General features: G+C 40.6%; 1 protein-coding gene across 2 annotated transcripts in view; it reads right to left on the bottom strand.

The window, feature by feature from the left end:
- NRG3 (neuregulin 3) overlaps window positions 1–26,030 on the bottom strand; it is a 1,067,906-nt gene that overhangs the window by 683,945 nt on the left and 357,931 nt on the right. The gene's annotated exons all lie outside the window — the stretch shown is intronic.

The raw sequence follows: 26,030 nt of genomic DNA, 5'->3' as shown, positions 1-26,030 counted from the left end.
AAAAAATAAAATATTTCCACTTTTGCTGTGAATTGGTAATGAAAACCTAGTTTACATGTTTCCAATCACATAGCATACATTTTAAAAAAACTTGCACCAATTAGCCCTGTCTGTACTGTGCTGGAACATATCATTATCACTAAACCTAGATGAGCAGCCCTCTTTGTCTTTGACAGACTGTCTGCATTTGGGGACATGCACCTGCTCAGATACTCAGCTGTCATTATAAGACCAGTGACTGTGTCTGTGCATCTGCTGCATCCAAATAAACATGAATGGGACTGCCTGAAGGTGATTGCATGGAACACCTGTGCATCCCATGTTGGCAAATACAGCCTTTCATATGGATGTATGCATAGGAATGCTCATGTGAATGAGAGCCTAACAAAGAGATACAAATTTCCAGAAGAAAATGACACAGGTTTGCACATTTGGTTAGTGCAGGACTATGAAGCAAAGCATTGATTTTGAGCTGAAAAACTGCTTTTGCAGCTTTCTACAGATTTTGGTATTTCCTTCGTAGTTTGGAGGTTTCAAAGTGCCATGGGAGGGAAGAAATCTCCAACCAAGTGTCCAAATGTTGTGGACAACAAGTAGGGTGTGTGCCCATGTGCACACAGCCCTTATAATGATAGTTTGCTGTGCAATTGCAGGTGGAGTTGGTGTAGGAGTTGCAGTTACTGCAGCCAGGAGGGAGGTGTGCTCCTGTCTAGGGACCAAGGAAAACCACTTAAAACAGCACTCCATGTAGGAGAGGTTCTAGGTCAGTGGACTGCAAGAGTTGGGCCATCTGAGAGAGTCTGGGAGACTAGATGTTGAGAGAAATGGGAGAGAGTCTAGGGGACCATGATTCTCGGAGGAGTGAGAGATCCTGGGGTGGCAGGAGAACCTCTACTTAGAGGCTAGGACTGGGCCTGTGCAGCAAGGTACTGCTAACAAGGCTGAGTGAGCATTAAGAGCCAGATAGCTCTGTATTTTTCAGTTGTGTTTACTGAAGCTGGAACCCCATGCGTGGGTAGTCACACTTTTTTTCATACGTAGACATACAACTTTTTTTTTCTTTCTTAATAAAAGTGGACTACCAAACCCTTTAACTTAGTTCCTTTCTGGCATGGACTCACTTAAAAATACATCTACCACTGAGCTAATGATCCCCCAGATCGCTATATATATATATATATATATATATATATATATATACATACAGTATCTCTCAGAAGTGAGTACACCCCTGACAGTTTTGTAAATATTTTATTCTATCTTTTCATGTGACAACACTGAAGAAATGACACTTTGCTACAATGTAAAGTAGTGAGTATACAGCTTGTATAACAGTGTAAATTTGCTGTCCCCTTAAAATAACTCAACACAGCCATTAATGTCTAAACTGCTGGCAACAAAAGTGAGTACACCCCTACAATCCCTACATAGAGATGGCCTAGGCTATAAAAAGATTGCCAAGACAATGAAACTGAGCTGCAGCATGGTGGCCAAGACCATACAGTGGTTTAACAGGACAGATTCCACTCAGAACAGGCCTTGCCATTGTGGACCAAAGAAGTTGAGTGCACGTGCTCAGCATCCTATCCAGAGGTTGTTTTTGTGAAATAGATGTATGAGTGCTGCCAGCATTGTTGCAGAGGTTGAAGTGGTGGGGGTCAGCCTGTCAGTGCTCAGACCATACGCCGCACACTGCATCAAATTGATCTGCATGCATCCCAGAAGGAAGCCTCTTCTAAAGATGATGCACAAGAAAGCAGTTTTCTGAAGACAAGCAGACTAAGAACATGGATTACTGGAACCATGTCCTGTGGTCTGAAGAGATCAAGATCAACTTATTTGGTTTAGACGATGTCAAGCATGTGTGGCGACAACCAGGTGAGGAGTACAAAGACAAGTGTGTCTTGCCTACAGTCAAGCATGGTGGTGGGAGTGTCATAGTCTGGGGCTGCATGAGTGCTGCCAGCACTGGGGAGCTACAGTTCATTGAGAGAACCATGAATGCCAACTTGTACTGCGACATACTGAAGCAGAGTATGATCCCCATCCCTTCAGAGACTGGGCCGCAGGGCAGTATTCCAACATGCTAACGACCCCAAACACATCTCCAAGATGACCATTTCCTTGCTAAAGAAGCTGAGGGTAAAGTTGATGGACTGGCCAAACATGTCTCCAGACCTAAACCTTATTTAGCGTCTGTGGGGCTTCCTCAAATGGAAGGTGGAGGAGCGCAAGGTCTTTAACATCCACCAGCTCTGTGATGTCATCATGGAGGAGTGGAAGAGGACTCCAGTGGCAACTTGTGGGCCCAAAGTATCAATATTTTGTGTGGCCACCATTATTTTCCAGGACTGCCTTAACCCTCTTGGGCATGGAGTTCACAAGAGCTTCAATTTGGACATTTTCACTTAGGGGTGTACTCACTTTTGTTGCCAGTGGTTTAGAAATGAATGGCTGTGTGTTGAGTTATTTTGAGGGGACAGCAAATTTACACTGTTATACAAGCTGTACACTCACTACGTCACATTGTAGCAAAGTGTCATTTCTTCAGTGTTGTCACATGAAAAGATATAATAAAATATTTATAAAAATGTGAGGGTTGTACTGTAAGTTACATCTTCTTTATTTATGAAAATATTCCATCTTCAGTACACAATAGTGTACTGGACTAAATAGCTTTTGGACCAAATCCCACCTCAGACTAGGAACACCACATTTTCTTTAAAGTCAAAAAAGTTAATAAAATAAATATATTTTATTATTATTTTAGGTATGCTGTGTAAATGGGAACACATAACAGACATTCAGTGGGAGGGCTCTCAATTTTGACAGCAAAAGTGGAGATATACTTTAAATCAAAAGCCATATATGCCCTCTGCTACTCCATCAACCTACCACCAAGACACATAGCCATCATGAAACAATGCTGTAAGAAATGCTGGCTAAGAAGAGATTAAATAGAGCTACCAGTAACCCTGCAGTTAAGCTAGAGTGACAGCACTAAAAGAGTCACAAAGGCAGCCATGAAATTCAAGGGACCTCAGACTACATTTGTTCTTAATATGAACAAGCCAGTTCAATAAAGAATGATAATTAGGTGATAATTCTGAAATGCATTCACCTTTAGAGAACAAAGACCAGAAATCCATCCTGTCTTGGTCTAATTTCAGTAGAGTGACATTTGATTGGCTGTGATGGATTATAGCATTTAAAGAAATAGCATTCCTTATTAAAAGGCTGTAAAAGTTTGCAAAACAAGCTATTATTCATCGGCATCACTTGCACCAAGCACGGCTAAAATCTTGCTGTTGTTTAAAAAGGAATTGGATGATGATAAATAGTCTATATAAACGAAAATGCTCAGAAGCGGTTTAAGCCACATCAATCCATGTTTTCATCCTGTGATAAACCTGGACCATTGTATGAAAGCATAATCCATGTTCCTATCTTTCCTAAAAATGATGTGAAGATTTTCCATTTCATGGGTTTTTTTTTTGCTAAACCCAAGAAGCCCAAACTCAAGATAAATGGCTCAAAAATAACAGTCATTGTAAAGCAACAGAAAGTCATAAGTAACATGAAGCATTCTGAAATGTCCACAGGTTATGTCCACTAATATTTTGTATTTGGTTTTTAAACACATTTGGTTGATTTGCAGATATCTGACTGAGAGTATTGACACTGATGCATCTGCCATATTCAAACTGAACTGGGATCACCATAATTATAGCAATAACTGCAACCAGAGACAGAGGGCTTGATGTACTGTTGGGGAATAGGCTGTTGAGTTTTTCAAGAGAAGTTGCACTTTGCAGGTGAATTTTCCCCACAGCTTAGTGAATGGGGAGAAGTCCTGTTGACTACCATCATCCAATCATGTGCAAGAAAAAATGCTGTTTTTATTTCCCTTACATTTAATTGGGAAATCTTTGCAGCGTGAAATTTCACAGCTTTCACAAAGCTCTGGGGAAAATTCCCCTGAAAGTTTACTTGTTTTTAATAAATCAACCCCAGAGAATCTTGGTTTTCTAGACATAATGAAGGGCTGCAGTAAACCTAGATGTAGTAGTAAAGATAATATGGAGGTTGTCATAAGGTGGTCTAGAGTATTCTTTAACCCTTCTTTGAATGGAGGTCACATTGAAGCCTAGAATGTCGAGACCAGGGGCGGACTGACCATTTGGAAACTCGGGCGCTGCCCGAGGACCTGGGGCCATAGGCTTTTTTGAGTTTGGGCAAGGACACAGGGGCCCCATGATCCCCTATTGCCCGGGGGCCACATGAGTTGTCAGTCTGCCCCTCGACTCAAGACCACATTTAATAGCTTCAGTATGCAACAACTGACTCATTTTTTTACCTAAATATTTTTTTTTGAGAACATAACTGACTTTTATTTGGTATACAGCTAGTAAATAAGCTACTTATCTTTATTATAATCTGAAAAATTAAAACATATGTATTGTTGTCTATTTTACACATAACTGTTTTAATCAGAATGTTTATCTTTTTTAACCACTTGCCAACTGCACTATAGCTGAAACATGGCTGCAGCGTGGTTTTCTAGTTCTGGGAGGTAGTCAATGCAGTGCTCCCAGAACCCCACCTCCTGCACGCCCTTGGGCTGTGCTTTGAGACCTCTGTAACACAATTGATCACAGAACGGGATAAAAGTCCAATCACAGCAGCTCCTAACCATGTGATCAGCTGTATCCAATCACAGCTGATCACATGTAAACAGACTTGCCAGTTATCAAGGCTGTCACTACATGGTTTACACTGATAATCAGTGCTCTGATTACCAGTGAAACCCCATCAGTTCCAATCAGTGCCACCTCAGTAGTGCAGCCCCATTAGTGCCTCCTCATCAGTGCCCATCGGTGCAGCATATCAGTGCCTATCAGTTCTGCCTTATCAGTACCCATCAGGGCCCATCATTGCAGCCTATCAGTGCCCATCAGTGAAAAAGAAAAATTACTTATTTCCAAATTTTTATAACAGAAGCTAAGAAAACCTTTTTTTTTGTTTTTAATGCTCTGTCTTTTTCAGTTTGTTTAGCAAAAAATTAAAGAAACTAGTGTTGATTAAATACCACCAAATAAATGCTCTGTCTCAAAAAATTATAAACATTTTACATGGTAACAGTGTTGCATGGCCACACAATGGTCATTAAAAGTGTGACACACTGAAAGCTGAAAATTGGCCAGGGCAGGAAGGGGGTGAAAGTGCCTAGTGTTGAAGTGGTTAAATCAAGGATGATGATGATTATTTATTAATTTTGTATTATTATTTAAAGTTTGCCTTTCCCTCTCAGCACTTTCTCTGTGAGAAAATACAATGATAGAAATGGGTAAAGTACCAACTATAGAATAGAGAGGTTGCTTGCAAACAAAGCTCGAGCTTGTATGTGATTATCATTATTGGCTGTTATAGTGACTTCATGTTCAGGAACCATGCTGTTTGGCTGCAAATTGCTAGTCTACTACCTGCAACTGTCATTGACAGCGTGCTATGTGAATTTACAGTACATGCAAAGTGGCAGCACAGAGTAACATTCCTTCAGCATGGGAAACTGTGCTTGGGAACGTTAATATACAGATTACAGTGATCAAATAATTACTTGATAATAGGCCCCTTAAAAGATTGGTCATCATAATGCAAAGATCTTACATATCTCAAACTAGGGCAAAATATTTTTAAAACATTTAGCATTTTTTTTTCTATAAATTAGCATTTCAAAGTGAATTCGATCAGAAAATAGAATTGTATAGCCTATGCTACCATAGATGATGGGGATGTCATTTGGTATAAAAAGTGGTAGCTGGCACCCTAAGATGTACAGGCAAATTCCAGGCATCAGTTTTGCCAAAGACTAGTGGACAAATGTATTTTTCTAAAATATGTTTTATCTTTTGTTAGTATTTTCTGTACAACTTATGCCTTGTAAACACTAAAAACAAATGGTAAAAAATGTTATTTATTGCATATAATGGATATTTGGGTTAGGCATTTCCTGGCCTTCAATAATGCTTTTAGAAATGAAGCTTTAAACGAATAACTTATTAATGACCCTGAGTTTATGGTTTTATTGTCAAGACTCCAAAAACTGTCCAAGTGGAAAAGTAATCAGGAGTTGATGTTTACTTCAATGAAAGCTGCATGTCTGCATATAATGACCTCTGATAGACAGCGCACACTCATTTTACCCAGTCAATGGCTTTTACTCTCAGTAATGATGGAGATTCGACTCAGCATGGAAGAAATTGCTCTCCACGAATACCCCACTAACATTTTTAATTTACATTTGTTTCTCTGGGAAATAAGCAAGAAAGTTTAAATTCTCAAATAGTAGTTAAAATGTGTAAATAGGCAGCTGTCACAGGCTATGCTAAAGACTTTTTTTTCATGTATTGTGTAAAGTTTTTATTATTATATAAAACCAATTCACCCCATTCAATCACATTTATGTATCATAACTGTCATCACAATAATTACCATTATATTTGTATTATAATTTGCTTACCTGTTAAAATAGTAAACCTTCTAACTAAAAAAATAGGATTTATTAAAAAAAAAAGTGATTGTGTTATATTGTGTATTTTCTCATCTCCACTGTGTACAAGACCATAACCAGTTGTGTATTTAGGTCTCATGCTGCCCTAGGCAACACAAAAATCAGATTCCTTCCCCACAGAGACACTGACACAGACCAACACCCCCCTCCTCCATGAAGAGTGCCTGACATTGACCAACAACACCCCAGCTCCCCCACAGGAGAAGAGAGCCTTCCACCGCCCCCCATACACTGGCAACCCCCCCCCCAGAGAGAGAGAGAAGACACTCACCTTCACAGCTCTGGACATCCCCAGGAACAAGGGTCAGGCTGCATACACCATCAAGCAGCCTGCAGCCTCTCTCAGATCCCATCTGGTCCCCATGCTGTGTCTCTTCTTCCACCCCTTCTTTAGGGGGCGGCGCAGCCCCCCTGAAAAATGCCATTGCCCCCCTGAAAGATACCACCCTAGGCAAATGCCATGTTTGCCTTGTGGTAAATACGCCCCTGACCCTAACAAACCTGACCAATGCCTCATTGCATAATGCATGGAGAAGACAAGCAGCCAATAGGGTAGATTTACTGAAGGCAAATAGGATGTTCACTTTGCAAGGGTACTTTCCCTTAAATACTTACCTTTGCTTCAATGCTTCAAGGTTTTTTGCTGGTGCTGGCATATTTTCCTTGGCTTCTTCTGGGTGCTGGTCCTCACCCTTGATTGGGGGTGTACAGTCATCCCAGCACAATGGGGTTGATTTTATAAAATGGGGGAGTGCAAAATCTGGTGCAGATCTGAATATAAACCAATCAGCTTCCAGGTTTTTTTTCCATCAAAGCTTGACTGAACAAGCTAAGGTTGGAAGCTGATTGGTTACTATGTAGAGATGCACCAGATTTTGAACTCTACAGTTTTAGTAAATCAACCCCACGTCTGAATGTAAACTGAGCTCCACATATCGACAACTCAGTGTACGTTCTACAGATAACTGCAAGCAGGTAGGTAAGTTTATTTTATTGTAACAGAGATGCTGCATGTATCCTCTGCAATAAACAACCTGCCTGCTTAAAGGTTTTTTAATTAAGATTTTAGTTCCACTTTAACTCAGTGATTGAGCTCAAGCTTTGCTAATTTACATCATCCAATCATGTGCAAGGAAATTTTTTTTTTCTTTACATGCAATTTGGTGACATTTCAGTGCCTTCTCTATGCTAAGTGAAAATGCCCTTGCAAAGTGCAAATTTCCTTGCAAAGTGAATAGTCAATTTGACTTCAGTGAATTAACCCCAATATGTTGCAAAACTATAGAAATTGGTATCTTTTTTAGTAAGGATGCAGTACAGTGTTTATACCAGCATTTATCACAGTGTTTATAACACCCCTGTTCAGCTTTTTAACCAGAAGACCACTTGAAATACTTTTTAGATCACATAGATTTCCTGCACTAAAAGTTACAACACACCATACATTAACAGAAACGTATGGCATAAAAAAGTGAAGTCCTGTGACTCAGTTTCAACAGGCAGCTGGCTGCTGAAATCACAGAGCTAGTCAAGTCTCTGCAGTGATCCTGAAAATAATGTCGGGATCCACCTAGAAGCCTGACAGGCAACTGGCTCAGCCTCTCAGCACACTGAAAACCTGATCCAGCCACTCCACATCCCAACGCTCTAGTGAGCATAGAAGGGGCAGAGCAGAGAACAAGTGACTGACAGTCACAGGCTCTCTGCAGACTGAGAACTGAATGATAAGCGGTCTTTGATCGCTTAGTTCTTGGTCTTAAAGCCAGCGGGGGACAACTGCAGCATCGGACCAATGTGCAGCCACATAGACAGGGGCGGACTGACAACTCATGGGGCCCCCGGGCAATAGGGGATCATGGGGCCCCTGTGTCCTTGCCCAAACTCAAAAAGCCTATGAAAAAGGTACCAGAGGCATCTCATGGGACCCCCTACTGACCCCGGGCCCTCGGACAGTGCCCGAGTTTCCAAATGGTCAGTCCACCCCTGCACATAGGTTAGTATGAAAGAAATGTTCACACTTTTTTTTTTAAAAAAGTTATAACACAAAAAATGTGCACCAAAAAAGTAAATAAAGTGACAATATCACCACCAAAATTAAACTCACCAGAGCTAAAAAAATATTTTAAACCATATATTGCTCTGGGAACAGTAGTATTAATAATAATGATAAGTCATTCATAGATGTATCTTCAAGGAATAGTATTCTGCAGAGCCCAGATCCACATAGACCAATTTCAGATGGAGCCAATTACTTTCAAATCAATTATCATCAAGGAAATCCACTTCTCAAGAAAGCCACCTTCAAACGTATCCAAAGAGGGAAATGCCAGACACTCGGAAGAAACAGAAGAGCTTCATGGTGCAGTATTATTAAAACAACATCTTTATTTAGTACTCATTGTACTTAACTCAAAAGGTGTCCCAGCCGACACCAACATCAACAGCAATCACAGCAAAACAGACCCAGCTACTCGGCACATGCGCAGTAGCTCATAGGGAACGTAATGACGTCACATCAATCAAGCTCCACCCTACGTGTTTCGTCATCGACGTCCTCACGTCCGCTCCGTGAGGACGTCGATGATGAAACGCGTAGGGCGGAGCTTGATTGATGTGACGTCATTACGTTCCCTATGAGCTACTGCGCATGTGCCGAGTAGCTGGGTCTGTTTTGCTGTGATTGCTGTTGATGCTGGTGTCGGCTGGGACACCTTTTGAGTTAAGTACAATGAGTACTAAATAAAGATGTTGTTTTAATAATACTGCACCATGAAGCTCTTCTGTTTCTTCCGAGTGTCTGGCATTTTCCTCTTTGGATACGTTTGAAGGTGGCTTTCTTGAGAAGTGGATTTCCTTGATGATAATTGATTTGAAAGTAATTGGCTCCATCTGAAATTGGTCTATGTGGATCTGGGCTCTGCAGAATACTATTCCTTGAAGATACATCTATGAATGACTTATGATTATTATTAATACTACTGTTCCCAGAGCAATATATGGTTTAAAATATTTTTTTAGCTCTGGTGAGTTTAATTTTGGTGGTGGTATTGTCACTTTATTTACTTTTTTGGTGCACGTTTTTTGTGTTATAACTTTTTTAAAAAAAAAAAGTGTGAACATTTCTTTCATATATATATATTTATTTTTTTGCACCATTTATACATTTGATTTATGGAGAAAATTTTTTACTAGCGCAAAATACTTTTTTGTGTTACTTACTACACTTTATTGATTTATGGTGATTTTTTGCAACTGGTATATTATAATAAGTGATTTATAGATATATATAGATATTTTTTACTTTTTCCATAGGCGCCATTATATATATTTTTTCTATTACATAGGTTAGTATGCATGTTTTTTTTTATATCCGGCACTTCTCTTTTAACATGTAGATATAACAATGCAATAAATATTGCCATTGCTATTTTGAGTACAGTATATTTATCTGGGAAATTTTGCAAACTTGTATATACAGGCGTTCCTCGGTTTACATATATAATCTGTTCTGCTGGACTTCTCGTATTGCGAAAAATTTGTAAACCGAAACGTGGTTTCCCATTGGAATGCATTGAAAACCAATTAATCCGTTCTGGAGGTCAGAAAAAAATTAAAAAAAGTATTTTATCTGTTCAAAACTCTTTATAAAGTGCACTTTAAAGGCATAAATACTGTACAGGGACATGACTAAAAATTAATTCATAAATGCATTGAAAACCAAAAATTAATCTGTTCTGGAGGTCAGAAAAAAGTAAAAAGAAATCTTATCTGTTCAAAACTCTTTATAAAGTGCACTTTAAAGGCATAGTACTGTACAGGGACATGATTAAAAAAAAATTTGTAAATGCATTGAAAACCAAATAATCCATTCGTATTGCGAAAAAAATTTGTAAACTGAGGCATTATTTTCAATGGATTTTCATTCTTAAACCGAAAATTACATTAACCAAGTAAAATTGCATTCATAAACCGAGGTATCTCTAATTTTCTATTTTTCTATTTTGTGAGTGTAATTTTCTTCTTTTTTTATTACTTGCTGGCTTAACCTGATAAAATTGTTTAAAATGACTACGGCATGAGTTGTATAGAAGAACACACTTTTGGATCTTTTGCTGAGACGAGAGAATAGAATGTACACAACTATCCAGCAATTAATGTTATTTCTGAGCCAAACTGACATTCTAGTCTACAGCAAGCAATCAAATGCGAGTGACATAACGAATGACAAAATGTGACTGGTCATCTTGGGCAATTTTTGTTACTGCGGTTGATTAATTTTTTTATTTTTTTGGTCTCCAACCTATTGAGCTGTGTTGGGTTATTTATTATTACCTATCCATGTACCCTGTTGTGTTTATTTGCTATAGGCAGACAACTAACATTTGAATATTAACATTTATTGGATTAATGTAACCACAGTCTAAATGTTCTGCCTGCAAAATGTCCCCCACTGAGATATGTGACTGACTTAATGACTGTATGGTAATGAGGAGGATTATTGTAAGCCTCATGGGTTACCAATCAATTAACACGGTAACAAGCCGCAGCGAGCAGTCATCTGAAGCTATATTTAGAAAACCGAAAGAGCTTTTACTTCGTCACATACTGGTAGTGATCCATCTAAAATCTCTGCAGAGAGCCGTGATATACAGATTTTAGAAAGCCAGCATAAATATTAACAACAAAATTCCACTGAAATGTATACAGGATCAAAAATATAGATGAGTCAAATGATCTAACTGTGATACATTGCCATATTATAGGGTATGCAGTGTGTTTTCCCTTAACCATCCCAAGTGTATTGTGCTAGATATAACTAATTCTTCTCATTGTGAGTCATTATAAGTGAAATGATCGCAGGAGGGAAAAGGGTAAAGGTGCCAGCACCAGACGATCCTGATCAGGCCTTTTTTTTTTTCAGAAAATTGGTGCAGGAGTTCAACCACGATCCCCCAACCAGGGTCTTAAAAGGAAAATAAATACCAGGAGTGCATTAGGTACAGAGTTGGGGGGGGGATACACACACAGTGCAGAGTTCAGAGATGTACTACGTACATAGTGCAGAGTTCAGGGGTGCACTACATGCAGAATTTGGTGGTGTACTATGCACATAGTGCAGAGTTCAGAAGAGCGCTGCATACACAGTGCAGAGTTCATGGGTGCACTACACACAGAGTGCAGAATTCAGGGGTGCGCTACACAGAGTTTTGGGGTGCACTATACACAGAGTGCAGAGTTCAACAGAGCGCTGCATACAGAGTGCAGAGTTCAGAGATGTGCTACATACATAGTGCAGAGTTTAGGAGAGTGCTGCATACAGAGAGCAGAGCTCAGGGGTGCACTAAATTCAGAGTTTGGAGGTGTACTACACACATAGTGCATAGTTCAGAAGAGCGCTGCATACACAGTGTAGAGTTCACTGGTGCGCTACACACAGAGTGCAAAGTTCAGGGGTGCACTACACACAGAATGCAGAGTTCAGGGGTGCACTACACACAGAGTGAAAAGTTCAGGGGTGCACTACACACAGAGTGCAAAGGTCAGGGGTGCACTACACACAGAGTGCAAAGGTCAGGGGTGCACTACACACAGAGTGCAAAGTTCAGGGGTGCACTACACACAGAGTGCAGAGTTCAGCCTTCTTCTATAGCTGCTTATCTCTGCATCCCCCATCCACATCTCATTTTAACCCCTCTTCAACTCTGACATCTGCATTCAACCCCCTCCCCTACCCCCATCCCCCTCCTTAAAAGCTCCACTATCTTCCACATGCCTTACCTTTGTTGCTGTATTAAGCTGAAGCACCCAGCTGGCTCTAGTATCTCCCTGCACACTGTAGGTGTCTCCAACTCTCTCACTTGCAGGGAGATCATCCAGTGGGGGTGTCACCATCCTCACTGCACCCTGGGCACCAGCATCTCCCTTGTCCCCACCCTGCACTCAGTGGGAGCCGCTCAGGAGATCACATCAGTGGAAGCCATTGGGAGACAAGCTGTCACTTATAACTACTATCACTTGTAAACACTTCTGTGTTTATATTTGATAGTGGTGAGCATGAAGAAGAGAACCCATGCCAGAGGGAGCAGAAATGAGTTCTACCAAGTTCCAGCTGAAAAAAGCCATGGTTTTAATATGCCAAATCATTTTACTACAAATGTTTTTTATGAAAGAAATTTCATTTGACATAGTACGTAGTGAAATAGATGAATTAAATTAGAGAATTTAGGTGGCAATGCAAAAAAAGGAAGAAATGGCAGGTAGATGGAGGGCACTCTTTGTGTTGAAAGCGTTCAGGAAGGTTATACGTCTATGCCATAATAAATGGAGGATCATTCGTAGCTGTTGCAGTTTGTTGATTTTTGTCTAGGTTGGATTGATGGGGTGAGGATAAACAGTTGAGCATTACTTCTGCACACTCTGTGCAAATTTACACAAAGTTCCATTTCTTAAAGCACAATTTTAGTAAAGCACCTAAATACACAGTTGAAATATATATTGTGGCAGTGCTGTGTCCTGCCATGATGTAAAAGAGTTTATGACCCAGGATTGTCATCCAGGCAGGTTGAGCGGCTCCAGGGAACCTGTGACATTCAGAGGAAATTGACTTTTCAGTTTCCTTATTGACTAGTAAAACCTTGTTTGGGACCTGGAGCCTTGAGATTTCCAATTATGAATCTGTGTTTTGAGAACCACCAGCACACTAATAGGGCAGGTGTGTGCTGAGCTTTTCAGAGAGAGACCTGACTAGAGTTCTTTATACCCCAGTAGGGAAAAGAGGGCGAGGAAGTCAGGAGTGCTTGACCTAGGAGAGAGGTGAGAGCCAGAGTAGTAAGGGGCTGCCAGGGGTATGAATAAAACTTGTGTGTAAAGACAGTCTGTAGGAGACAGTTAAGGACCTAAAGGATAAAGCCAGAGCAGCAGCACTCCACATGTAAGCCAGGAGGCTGAAATGTATTTTGTTTTGAGAGCAATAAGCTGAAAACCCTTGCAAAGGAAACTCTTTGATTTTGATTTCTGGACATTTCTTTTAATAAAATTGGGTGAGAAACACCCCTAAAGTGATATTAAAGGCAATTTGTTTGTTTAAAATTAACAAATGTGTCCTACTTGCTTGCTCTATGCAGTGGTTTTGCACAGAGCAGCCCTGATCCTCCTCTTCTTGGGTTCCCTTCACTGGCCCCTCCCTCCTGCCTAGTGCCTCCATAGCAAGCAGCTTGCTATGGGGGCAGCTGAGCAGGCTTGCTCTCAAGCTGCGGCTCTGTGTCTTTGTTATAAAAAGTGGTAGCTGGCACCCTAAGATCTACAGGCAATTTCCAGACATCAGTTTTGCCAGAGACTGGTGGACAAAAGTATTGTTCTAAGATAGGTTTTACCTTTTGTTTGTATTTTCTGTACAACCTACAGTATACCTTGTACACAATAAAAACTAATGGTAAATAAATGTCATTTATTGCAAATATGCTCTGTGTGTCCATTCCTGCTCTCTCCTCATTGGCTCACTGGCTGTGATTGGCCGTAATGGGAGCCAATAGCTACCACTACTGTCTGTCAACGAGGAGGGAGAAACCCGGGAGAGCCAAGGCTCTCGTGCAGATCTCTGCATTGATATGGGGCTAAGGTAAGTATTAGGGGGCTGGGGGGCTGCTGCCCACAGAAGGTTTTTCACCTTCATGCATTCTATTTTGTCTTGTAAAGGCTTAAGTTAAAAAAACCTTAAACCTTTACAACCACTTTAAAAAAAAGAAAGGCAAGTGTCTATGTCCTCAAAGCTCTACTGTTTGAAGCGAGTTCTCACATTTCCATGGTATTTCGCTACTATATAAACTGGGAGACAGACAAAGCTCCTTTTTCCCACTGCTAATACCACAGCTAAAGACTCTAGCAGTGTTTCGGCTCTACCGAATTCCCAGATTTTATGCTTGCTTAAGTCCCTTGAGCCCGCAGTACTTAAAGTCCTATCTGCAGCTGACAAAATAAAACTCTGCCGCTACATCAACATTAGGTCGAAAAAAAGCTAAAAATGTTAAGTTTGTTGAAAATTATTAATGTCAGGCAGAGTTTTTATAAATTATACTTTAAAAATATGATTTCAACTGTATTTCATCTCAATGTGACCATCTTCTGATTTAAAAAAGTAAAAATAACAGTTTTATCTCTTAAAGGAACCTTGCGGCAAAAGAAATAGGAATTTCGTCATTACTGACAACCTTGTGACAATGCTAATGATCTGGTAGACATGCTGCTCCTCTAGCTTTAGAACTTTTTGTATCACAGATCTGGAGCATAAATGGACTCAGAAGGAAGATAGTATTGGCATATGTGTTCCTGTTCAGTGTCTTAGAAAGCACTACTTTTTTTTATTACTATACCCCTAAACAGGGCTGCTGTTAGAAACCACAGGGCCCCATACAGCCAACCTGATAGGGCCCCCCAAACCACGAGCCCCATACAGCCAACCTGACAAGCCCTCCCTCCCATTCCCACAAGAAAACATAGTTTACTATGCTTCAGTTGTGAATCAACACAATAACTGATTGGTACCAATCACTCATTGTGTTCATTCAGGAAAGGAAGGGGCTGGTAACAAGACCCTTCCCCCACTCTCCATCCTGAATGATCCTATTGTGAGCTTGCAGATGCCAGTGGGAATGAGAGGAGGGAAGCCGACAACATTACAGGGGTGGGGGCAGCAGAGGGAAATGTATGGTGTACAGGGAGGGTGATGAGTGTACCAGGGTGGGGCAATTACTGTAACCGTTTCCCCGTGTGGCTTTTTCTGCAGCAGCTGAAAGCTGGGGGAAAGAAGCCAGCTTTCAGCTGCTGCAGAGAGAGCCATACAGGGGATCGGTTCCAGTAATTGCCCCATGCCGATCACTCTCCCTGCCCACATCCGACTCAACCAGCTGCCTGCTACAGCAGGACTGGTGGTACCCCCTTATCCATGGCCCTGCCCATAAACACAACAAAAACCTTTTCTTCAAATGAACTTATAGGTATGGTATGTAACCTGCGGCAGGACAAGGTCGTCCAGCATACAAGCATAAAATGTCAAATTGTGCCCCCCCCCCAGGTGAAGCAGTAAAGGGTGGGGTTGGGTTAATATAGAAGCACATTGCACCAAAACATATGTTACATATGAGTTTGATAATGGTACATCCTTTGTCCTACAGTAAAATTTGGGGCTAAAAATGTTGTAGAAAGAATTGTCCCAGCAATAGTGTGAGGAAAAAAATGCCCATATTGGTGGTGTCACTGGGAGAAAGAAATGCCCCTGCATCACTGGTGTCACTAAAAGGAAAGATACCCTAAGCTGGTGGTGTCACTGGTAGTAAAAATGGTCCTGTGTTAGTGGTGACACTGGAAGGAAAATGCCACTGCATCTGTGGTGTCACAGTGCGTGGAGCACACTCTTAGCACAGAGACATCTGCTGTCCAGCAACACAATTTGTGTGGTGTGTGGGTATTAAAGTCCACCCTTTTGCTGCTGCACATACTATATGTGTCACATGGGTGGCAACAGGTTAAGGGGGAGTGTTTTTTTGGGGGGTTAAAACGCAGCTTGACCACATGTTTTTATTGTCTCTCAAACACAAGTGTAAATGAGCCTGATAATTCATGGTTATGTGGGAGATGGGAGGTCTGGGGCTAATTTGCTCCCCCACCCTTTGTGCACTACAGTTCAGTGTACTGTACTATGTTCAGGGACACCTACGCAGGAATGAAGGCAGCTTTGTCTTCCTACCCTCTCCCATCATGTGATATGTCACATGAAAAGAGTAGGTAGGAAGAAGGGCACTCTACCCTCTCTCTTCTGCAGGCACCCATCCTGACAAGAAGTGTCCAGTGTTCTCAGCACGAGTGCCACAATGCGTTCTCTCCAGCTCACTTTACACTGCTGCTGGAAAGAGGAGAGAGACGATTCTTCCCTCAGGCAGCTAGCACAGCCAATACACTGTGCTTTACTGTGAATGACAGGAGTGACGGCAGTGTCACTCCTGTCATTCAGACAACTACAGAATAGAGTTCTAATATCCTCTCAGCACCCCCTGCCCAAATAGCACCAGTGTTCCGAGGACATGTGCCCCTTCTGCCCACCCCTTGTCGTGGCCCAACACATTTGTTAAATATGATTGAAGGTTTTCATGCTTTAGGTAGATTGCTTTTATCAGCAGGTGCAAGCTGAACCCTTTTGTTCATTTTGTTCTGGCAAAACCACTCCTGGTTCATTTGTATTACCTGCTTTAAAAAACAAGTTCTATAAAATAAAAATATTTATATAGTATATTTTAAGTGGATCTCGGGCAAAAATTGCTATGGATAGATTGAGGAAGTAATACAACTTCCAGGCTTTTAATGCAGTCAATTTCTCCTTCATGAAGTAGATTTCCCTTTACTTCCTATGCGGTTAGAAGGAAATAAGAGAAAATCCCTGTAGTGGGGATAGTGGAGGCAACTTGATATATGTTATATTTATATACTTCTTTGCTTAAAAAAAAAAAAAAAAAAAAAAGTTTTTTGTTTTGTTTTGGTTTTTTTTTAACTTTATTCCCAGCAGGGAATTTTCCCCTTACTTTCCTAGTGCCCACAAAGATAGTGGGAGACACAGCCAAATAAAAAAGAAAAATAACTTGCAAAGGTTCTGTCTTTACTGCATTGGCTGAGTTTGGCTCATTGTTATTTCAATACATTCAAAAGACTTGGATGAAATGAGTCAAACACATTTTTCAGGGTTTCTTCTAATTTACACAGTTTATGTGTCATCACATTATTATCATGTTTATTAATGTGTATCTTGGCATAAAGTATGTGGGGTACCATGGTAACTTCTATTATAAGTGTGACTTCTAATTTATAACTCAACCTCAGGCAGATATAAAAAGCTATTATTTAATGTTGCTATATATTCACTAAAACAACAAAAAATAATTTAATTAAAATTGTATTTCTTCACAGAACTTGCATAATTAAATGAATTTGTCTTTCTTAGCCACAACACTGACAGAGAGAATGGAGGACAGTGCTATAAGCCAGACAGCCTGCAAAACTACATAGTTCTGTATAGCTAACACTCAGAGCATCCAAAAGGAGGAGAGAGCAGAGTGATGATTCCATCAGTGTGCTGTTACTATACCATTATCCAGTCCCAGACAAGGGTGGATCCTTAACCAGGCTGCACTTCCTAATGCCTTTGGAGAAGTCTCAAAAAATGCAAGAATTGGCTATGCTGCCTAATAAGAGTTCCTGGATCACAAAATCAGATGAACAACATTGCTATCTATTTGGCAGCTTTAAAACAGAAATTCTGGAGCTACATTTATTGACATTTGTTACAAAACAGTTGAATACTGCCCATGATACTTTTTTTTTTATGAGTTACACATTTTGGAAAAGTTTTCAGGGTATATCTCCTTCTTCTCAATCCAAGCTACACTGAAAATGTAACTGTTAGTGCAAATAAAAAGGTACAACGGTCAGTACTCAACTGTGGTGCTCCAAGTACTCCAATACGGCTGCAATCACCTGACTTGTTTGCTATGGTACAAGCTCACTTATTGTCATTGTTCTTCTTCCTCCACTACTTGGTATGGTAAACGACTTGGCCGGATATGAACATGCTTTCTTCAAGTCAGTAAAGAACTGTGAAAACTTGAAACCTCAGTGCTACGAAGTCACAGAGAAGCTGGCCTCAGAAAGTACACATGCAATGCCCACTGTGCAACACAGGATGGATGGTTATGGTGGTGTGGACAGTCCTCCTCAGTCGGAGAATCTTTAATGATACAAACAACAAAAACAGAAGGGCAAAAATGCCTAGTGCATTATATGAAAGTTACAAATTATAGTCACATACCAAAGTGGATTGATAACATGTGAATACAGAAACTAGCAGAGCGCCTTCTAGCCTCATAGGACCAAACAGATGACTGCTCCAGCTGTTGCATTGCGTGTGATCTCTGACTCCCTTTCTCAGAGCAAAGCAAGGGGATCAGTCCCTCGAAATGCATCAGCTGGTATATTCAACCTTTTAGGCTGGGCTCACACAGGAACAGACATCTCCCAGAGTGCTTTACCTCTCCAGGAAGCTGTCCATTCCCGGCTATGGTGGGGAGCAGTGTGGTGAGCAATTCAGCACATCACACACCTCCCTTTTTTTATTGCATTTGTAGAAACTTTATTTGAAGTGTTCAAAAATGCATGTGAAGAAGTGCGACGGGCTGCTGTATGGTGCCATGCAGTTCTGTACAGTGAGCTGTGATAAAATGCAACATGGCTGCATTTTCGTGTTGCACACTGCATTGCTGCAGAATAGCTTTGGGCTGTGTTGCTGTGTGAATGGGACACCCAGCGTTAGAATGCCTGCCGCAGTCCCACAGTCTTGCTATAGGTTGCTGATCACCGCCATTACTAGTATATAAAAATAAAAATAAATATCCCAGTATCTATACCACCATTCGTAGGCACAATACCTTTCACATAACTAATTAATATACACGTATTGGGATTTTTTTTTTTAGCAAAGAGATATAGCAGAATACATTTTGGCCTAAATTTATGAAGAAATTGTATTTTTTATTTTTTTTTATTGGATATGTTTTATAACAAAAAGTCAAAAAAATTGTTTTATAGCGAAAAAATAAAAACCTCACAGGGGATCAAATACCATCAAAAGAAAGCTATATTTGTGGAAAAAAGAACATAAATTTCATTTATGTACAGCTTTGCATGACCATGCAATTGTTAAAGTAACAAAGCGCCGTATCGCAAAAAATTACCTGGTCAGGAAGGGGGATAAATTCTCTGGAGGGCAAGTGGTTAAAGTGGAGCTCCAAAGAAAGCTAAAAAAATAAAAGTCAGCAGCTACAAAAACTAGCTGCTGACTTTTAAAAAACAGCCACTCACCTGTCCTAGGATCCAGCAGTATCCTCACCACAGCCGGTTTCACCAGCCGTCGTTGCTCCCCGGAGCCAGCATCTTAAAACTTGCCATACACGTGTAAATTTTTTGATGAGTATATTCATTTGAACATTCTTTGAACATTCGGTGAATCGAAAATTGTCTTTTGCTTTTCACATTTAAGTTTAAAATGAATGTAATTTCCAAATGATACACAAATACACTGGCCAAAAATTTGTTTGAGCAAGAAAAGTTTTCCTTCCTGCCCCTTCAAATTTTCCCGTCACTGCGGTCAAAAAGAAACATCGATTTTATCCCACTAACAATTAGAAAATCAAACGCATATTCTTGAAATGAAAATTTATGAACAAAAATCTATACGTGTATAACCAGCTTAAGTGTGGGCACCCGACTGTGACAGCTTGCGGCTTCACAGCCCGGTGCCCACTGCACATGGACGAGTAGCGCTGTGCCTTGTGAATGGTCCCGTAGTCTTCTGGGACCTGTCATGTGTCCTGGAAGACTACAGGGAGGACAACTTCCACTTCCGATCATCAAGGCGATCACAGCTGAAGTGAGAGCGGGTACCTGTCAAAATCCAATACCCGCTCCCCAAAGTTGACAATTCCTCACTGGGAGCTGGGAACCAGTACTTAAAGTGGAACTCCCCATTTGGGTGGAACTCCACTTTCATGGCCAAAAATAAAACAAAAATTGTGGTTGGGTTTATTAACCACTTGCCCTCCTGCGGATTTACCCCCCTTCCTGACCAGGCCATTTTTTTTCGTTACGGAGCTGCGTTACTTTAATTGACAATTGCACGGTCATGCAACTCTGCACCCAAATGAAATTTATGTCCTTTTTTCCCACGAATTGAGCTTTCTTTTGGTGGTATTTGATCGCCTGTGCATTTTTTTTTTCCGCTATAGAAAAAAAAGGCTGACAATGTTGAGAAAATAAACTATATGTTTGACTTTTTGCTATTATTAAACATGTCCAGTAAAAAAATGTTAAAAATCAAATTTCGTCATGAATTTAGGTTAAAATGTATTCTGTTACATGTCTTTGCTAAAAAAAATCCCAATACGTGTAAATTAATTGGTTTACGTGAAAGTTATAGTGCCTACAAATGGCAGCATATACTGGGATTTTGTTTTTTAAAAGGTAATGACAGCGATCAGTGACTTATAGCAGGACTGCAGCAGACATTCTGACACTGAGGGGAAATGACTTGGTGTCACTGACATCCCCAGTGACACCAATACAGTGATCAGTGCTAATAAAAAGCACTGACACTGTGCTAATGGCACTGGGCAGGAAAGGGTTAACATGAGAGGCAATCAAAGGGTTAACTGTGTGCTGGGTGTATTTTACTAGGGGGTAGTGTCTGTGTGCTTCAATGTAAGCATACTGCTTTGGATGGCTGTGTTGTGCACAGCCATCCAAAGCAGTGTGCACAGCCATCCAAAGCAGTGTGCACGAGCTGACAGGGAGGAGAACTGTTAGAAAACAAAACAGTTCTCTTCCCCATTGGAGATCCTCAGTAATCACCAAGCGTCTGCGAGTAATCACCGGCCGGGACCCGGTGATTGACAGCCGCAAATGGCTTGCGCGCACCCCCTACCCGGAAATGCAAATTCACGTGTATATATATGTGATTTTGCACACCGCTGCCTCTCTGTAGCAATATTTCTGCTATAGGGTGGTCGAGAAGCGATTAAAAAAAATTAAATACTTTATTTTAGATATTTAAAAAAACAAAATTACAGTAAGCTAGCCCCCCAGCATTATAGACGATCACACAAGCAAAAGACACACAATTTTTAAATATCTAAAATAAAGTATTTTTTGAATAAAACCCAACCACAATTTTTGAAATTAAAGTAACCACTTTTTACCAAGGTAACTTTATTACAGGGGTTTTTTTTTTACATTAGAGTGTACCTGCAAGGGTTGCCACCTCATCCCTTTAAACCCGAACACATATTAAATACACCGGTTCTGAGACTAATTTAATGCAGATAAGACACTAAGTGAGTTTAATTACCCCCTTAATCAGCCCCAGAACCTGTGTAATTAACATGTGTTCGGGTTTAAAGGGTTGAGTGGGCCATCCAGGAACCTGCTGCATAGGTTTTGTAAATTCATAAGGTAAACTGGTGGATGTCTGTAGCAGTCTACACGGGGTTAAGCACTGACCCCACCTTGTTCCCCATCTGGGGTATAATTTGATTTTCTCTGGGATAATCAGTGCTGTTTGGGGAATCATATGATGAAACATGGCTGCAGGCTCAGTAGATTAGTGTTATCAAATACTAGGCAAGAAAAACTTTTTGTAGGATTTTGCACTGTGACCATTATCCCTGGGAGGGAGCCTCTTTCATTGGAGGGGATGTTTGTTGCAATAATGACTAATATATATGGGCAGGAAGTTTTTACTGTGCATTTTGTTTTTAAAGGACACTTGACTTAAAAACTGCACCAAAAACACTTCTCAGAGGTGTTTTTGAGGCAGGGGTGGACTGACAACTCATGGGGCCCCTGGGCAACAGAAGATCATGGGGCCCCTGTGTCCTCGCCCACACTCAAACCACACCCAAAAAAGCCTATGAGGTACCAGGGGCATCTCATGGGGCCCCCTACTGACCCCGGGCAGTGCCTGAGTTCCCAAATGGTCAGTCTGCCCCTGTTTTGTGGCACTTTTCAGGCCTTTTCCATTGATTTCAATGGGAAGAGGTGTTTTAGGGTTTTTTTTTCTTTTTTTACACTCCCTAAACATGCCCCAAATATGCTGCAAGCAGGAGTTTTTACACCACACTGCAAATGCAACACCTCAGTATGAAAATATACATAGATATACATTCACATACATAAGGAAGCATTTTTCTTGAGCTTTTCAGGTGCTTTTTTTAAACACAAAAACGCTTCAACAACTCCTCACTGTGAAAGTAGCCTTAGACCCACTTGGTGATTGGATTGCCTCTCCGCTTGACTGTAGTCAATAAATAACCGTACTGATTTACGTAGAATTTTACTGGCAAAAAGTTGTCTGCAGGCATATAACATTTGCGCTAATGTTTATATGCGTACCACTGCCTGCATGTTGATTTTGAACATCACCCCTGAATAGCCACAGTAACCACTATGGTCCTTTTACATCTCATGCTGTACACAGAGTATGTAAGGCTCCATTCACACCAATGCGTTTTTTTTTTTTTTTTTTTTTTTTGCAGAAACTCACTACAGTCCATTTAACATTGTTTGCTATGGAACATGTTCACATCCAATGCTTTTTTGAGCTGCTGTGTTTTTGGAAAGGGTCAGGGATTTTTTTAAAAGCAAAAAGCAGCGTTTTTGCTACTATAGATTTCAGTGGCGAACCTGCTGAAATGCATGGTAGTGAATTTTTGCCACGACTTGCATTTTGGATTTTTACTCTGCCCAGCAACAAAAAAAAAACTGCACAAAATGTAAAAACACGTATAGAAAAATGCAAAACGAACTGCGAAAAGCACAGCAAAATGGACAAAAAGCAAACTGCATAGGTGTGAATGGAGCCTCAGCATTCACACACACTCAGCATAGAATACACTCCAAATACAGATCATGAATGCAGATTTTGTTTTTTGATTTTTTTTTTATCCTGCTCCAAGCAACTGAGAGAATGGGACTGTTTTAATGCCCGTGTGAATAAGCCTTAATACTGCAGGCTTTTGATGAATGGTCATGGCATTGTTAAATCATGCTGCACCTAGGTCAGGGAAGGGGTTAATGAAGAATGCTGGTTTCTTTTCCCCAGCATTTGTCATGTGTTTGACATTGATTTATTAAAACTTGAGCGTGCAAAATCTGGTGCAGCTGTGCATGGTAGACAATCAGATTCTTATGCAGGCCATAGACGGTTCGTTTATCGGCCGATTTTTCGTCCGAAAGAATAATCGGCCGATATTTGCACCGTTAGAGGGGCAATGTCATTGGCCAATTTTTTGCGGTTCCTCTTCATTTCTTTTATCGGTCATGCTGGAAAATATACAAAAAACGGCCAATTTTTCGTAATCATTGATGGCAACAGAATGACCGATTTTGCGTTTTTGCGGCCCAAAATTCGGCCGATAAACGAACCATCTATGGCCTGCATTATGCAGGCTATACATTGTTTGAATGCAGAACACGTTTTCTTTAGAACATTGTAAATGTTGTGCGTTTCATTTAATTAATTTAATTTTAATTTCGAAATTCAACCAAGCATTTCATTTCACCTCGTGTTGCTACTGAAAAGGATTTTCGTGGCCAAGAATTTTCTTTTCTTTCCAGGTCACCGCTCATTTCTTTTTCGATTACATTTCTCACACGATTCTCCTATCATTGATTAGAAATTCAATCATTTTTAAAAAAAAAATTCCAACATGCCAGATCCCTCAAATTTGATGGTCACTCAAAATTCAGTTGTTTCTGTGGCCCACTAATGATGTAAAATTCAAAAGAAAACTCTTAGAACAGATTTTTAAAAGAAAAAATGTTCAGAATTTGACCCATGTATGGTCGGCTTAACTTCAGCTTGCACAATTAAGCTTTGACAGAAAACCGGGAAGCTGATTGGTTTCTATGCAGGGCTGCACCAGATTTTACACTGTCCTGTTCTAGTCCTCATACACACTGGGTGTTTTAAAATAAGTCATGTTAAAAATGTAAGTTTTTCCCAAATTTTTTTTAGAGCTTTTGCACTAGCGTTTAGCTTTTTTTTCCACGTTTTCTTTTTTTTTACACACAAAAAAACATTTTAGATAAAAAACGCTTGACACTTTCTGCCGCATTTACCAGCATTAGAGCATTTTTACAGCTAAAAAAACTCCTCTTGAAACCCCCCTAGTTGTTGTGTTATTTTTTTTTTTTTACAGCCAAAAAAAATGCCCCTGTCAAACAACGCTGATAAAAGCCAATGTGTGCGTGGACACATAGGACAACATGCGGGGGAGTTTACTGGCTGTAGAAAAAAAGCACCAAAACCAGCAGCTGTAAAACATCCAGTGTGCATGAGGACTGAGTGCCCAGTCAATACCAGTGAAATTTTAAGTGTGAATTGAAATCACACCTGAAATTGCATCTAATGAATGTGAATGCCAGTGTTTTAACATGTGAGATTTGCTGCAGCAAAGTGGTTCTTGCGTTACTTTTTCTGAAGTTTGTTGCGCTTTCACATGCATAGAATATATTGCAACTTTTGAAGATTTTCAACTACTTTTTACTATTTGCATTAAAGTCTTCAGAAATCACATGTGAAATTGCAGTGGGGTGACCGATGACTAGGTGAATCAACCCCAGTGAGTCACTTATTGCCTAAATCGCAGTCCTCAATGTAGTTTTATTGAACACATTTTTTTTTTTGAACGTACAAAATTCTGAAAGATACAAATGTTGGCTAGGTCCCTCCTTTCACATACACAATACATTGCTGTCACAATAGTGTAGTAGGATAATGCTGCTTTATTGAAAACTGGTTCAATGGAATCTGTGAGACTAGAACTGTGGAGGCTGCCACTGCCTGACTGTCATGTTGATTCATTGGCTTTATTACATTTCTGAGTAACTGATCTGGAGCAAGTATGTAGATCAGATGTTCTGACTTTGATTTGTCTTCTCTGGCTGCATGCTTGTTCCAGGCCAAGTATTTTTAGAAGGAGGTCCGTAATGGCAGCTTCTATATGCATGTTAGTACAGGTTTGCTTTAAATGGAAATTTAAAACAATCTCATTCTTTGTACTGCTATTGCAATCTAGGAAATCCAAGATGGACATAGGGGACACAGTCATCAGCTGGCCACGGGGACACAGTCATCAGCTGGTCACTGGGACACAGTCATCAGCTGGCCACTGGGACACAGTCATCAGCTGGCCACTGGGACACAGTCATCAGCTGGCCACTGGACACAGTCATCAGCTGGCCACTGGGACACAGTCATCAGCTGGCCACAGAGACACAGTCATCAGCTGGTCACTGGGACACAGTCATCAGCTGACCACGGGGACACAGTCATCAGCTGGCCAATGGAACACAGTCATCAGCTGGCCACAGAGACACAGTCATCAGCTGGCCAATGGAACACAGTCATCAGCTGGCCACGAGGACATGGCAGACTGAGAATAATACAATCACCCAAATTGTATAGTTGGTTTAATGGGGATGAACCTTTTGTGGGAGAGGTTTCCCTGTAACCTTTGCTCAAAAAATCGCACAGATGACACTACAGCATAAAATAGTATCAGAGCACAAATAGCTGGTAATATGTGCGTTCTTGTGACAAGGCACTGGCAGATATAGTAATGCCCAGGCATGTGCGATATTATAAGGGCAGCCCTGCCAATCAATAGGAAAATGTGAAAATACATGGGCAGCTATGTTAACTGCTTGCCCTCTAGAGGGTTGACCCCCCCCCCCTTCCTGACCAGGCCATTTTTTACGATTCAGCGCTGTATTACTTTAACTAACAATTAAGCGATCATGCAACACTACCCCACATGAAATGTATGTCCTTTTTTCCCACAAATGGAGCTTGCTTTTGGTGGTA

This window comes from Staurois parvus, unplaced genomic scaffold, assembly GCF_062004578.1.
Source record: "Staurois parvus isolate SC_StPar_1 unplaced genomic scaffold, SC_StPar_1.0 ptg000306l, whole genome shotgun sequence".
NCBI classification, from domain to species: domain Eukaryota; kingdom Metazoa; phylum Chordata; class Amphibia; order Anura; family Ranidae; genus Staurois; species Staurois parvus.
This window is presented reverse-complemented; position numbering and strand designations above follow the sequence as displayed.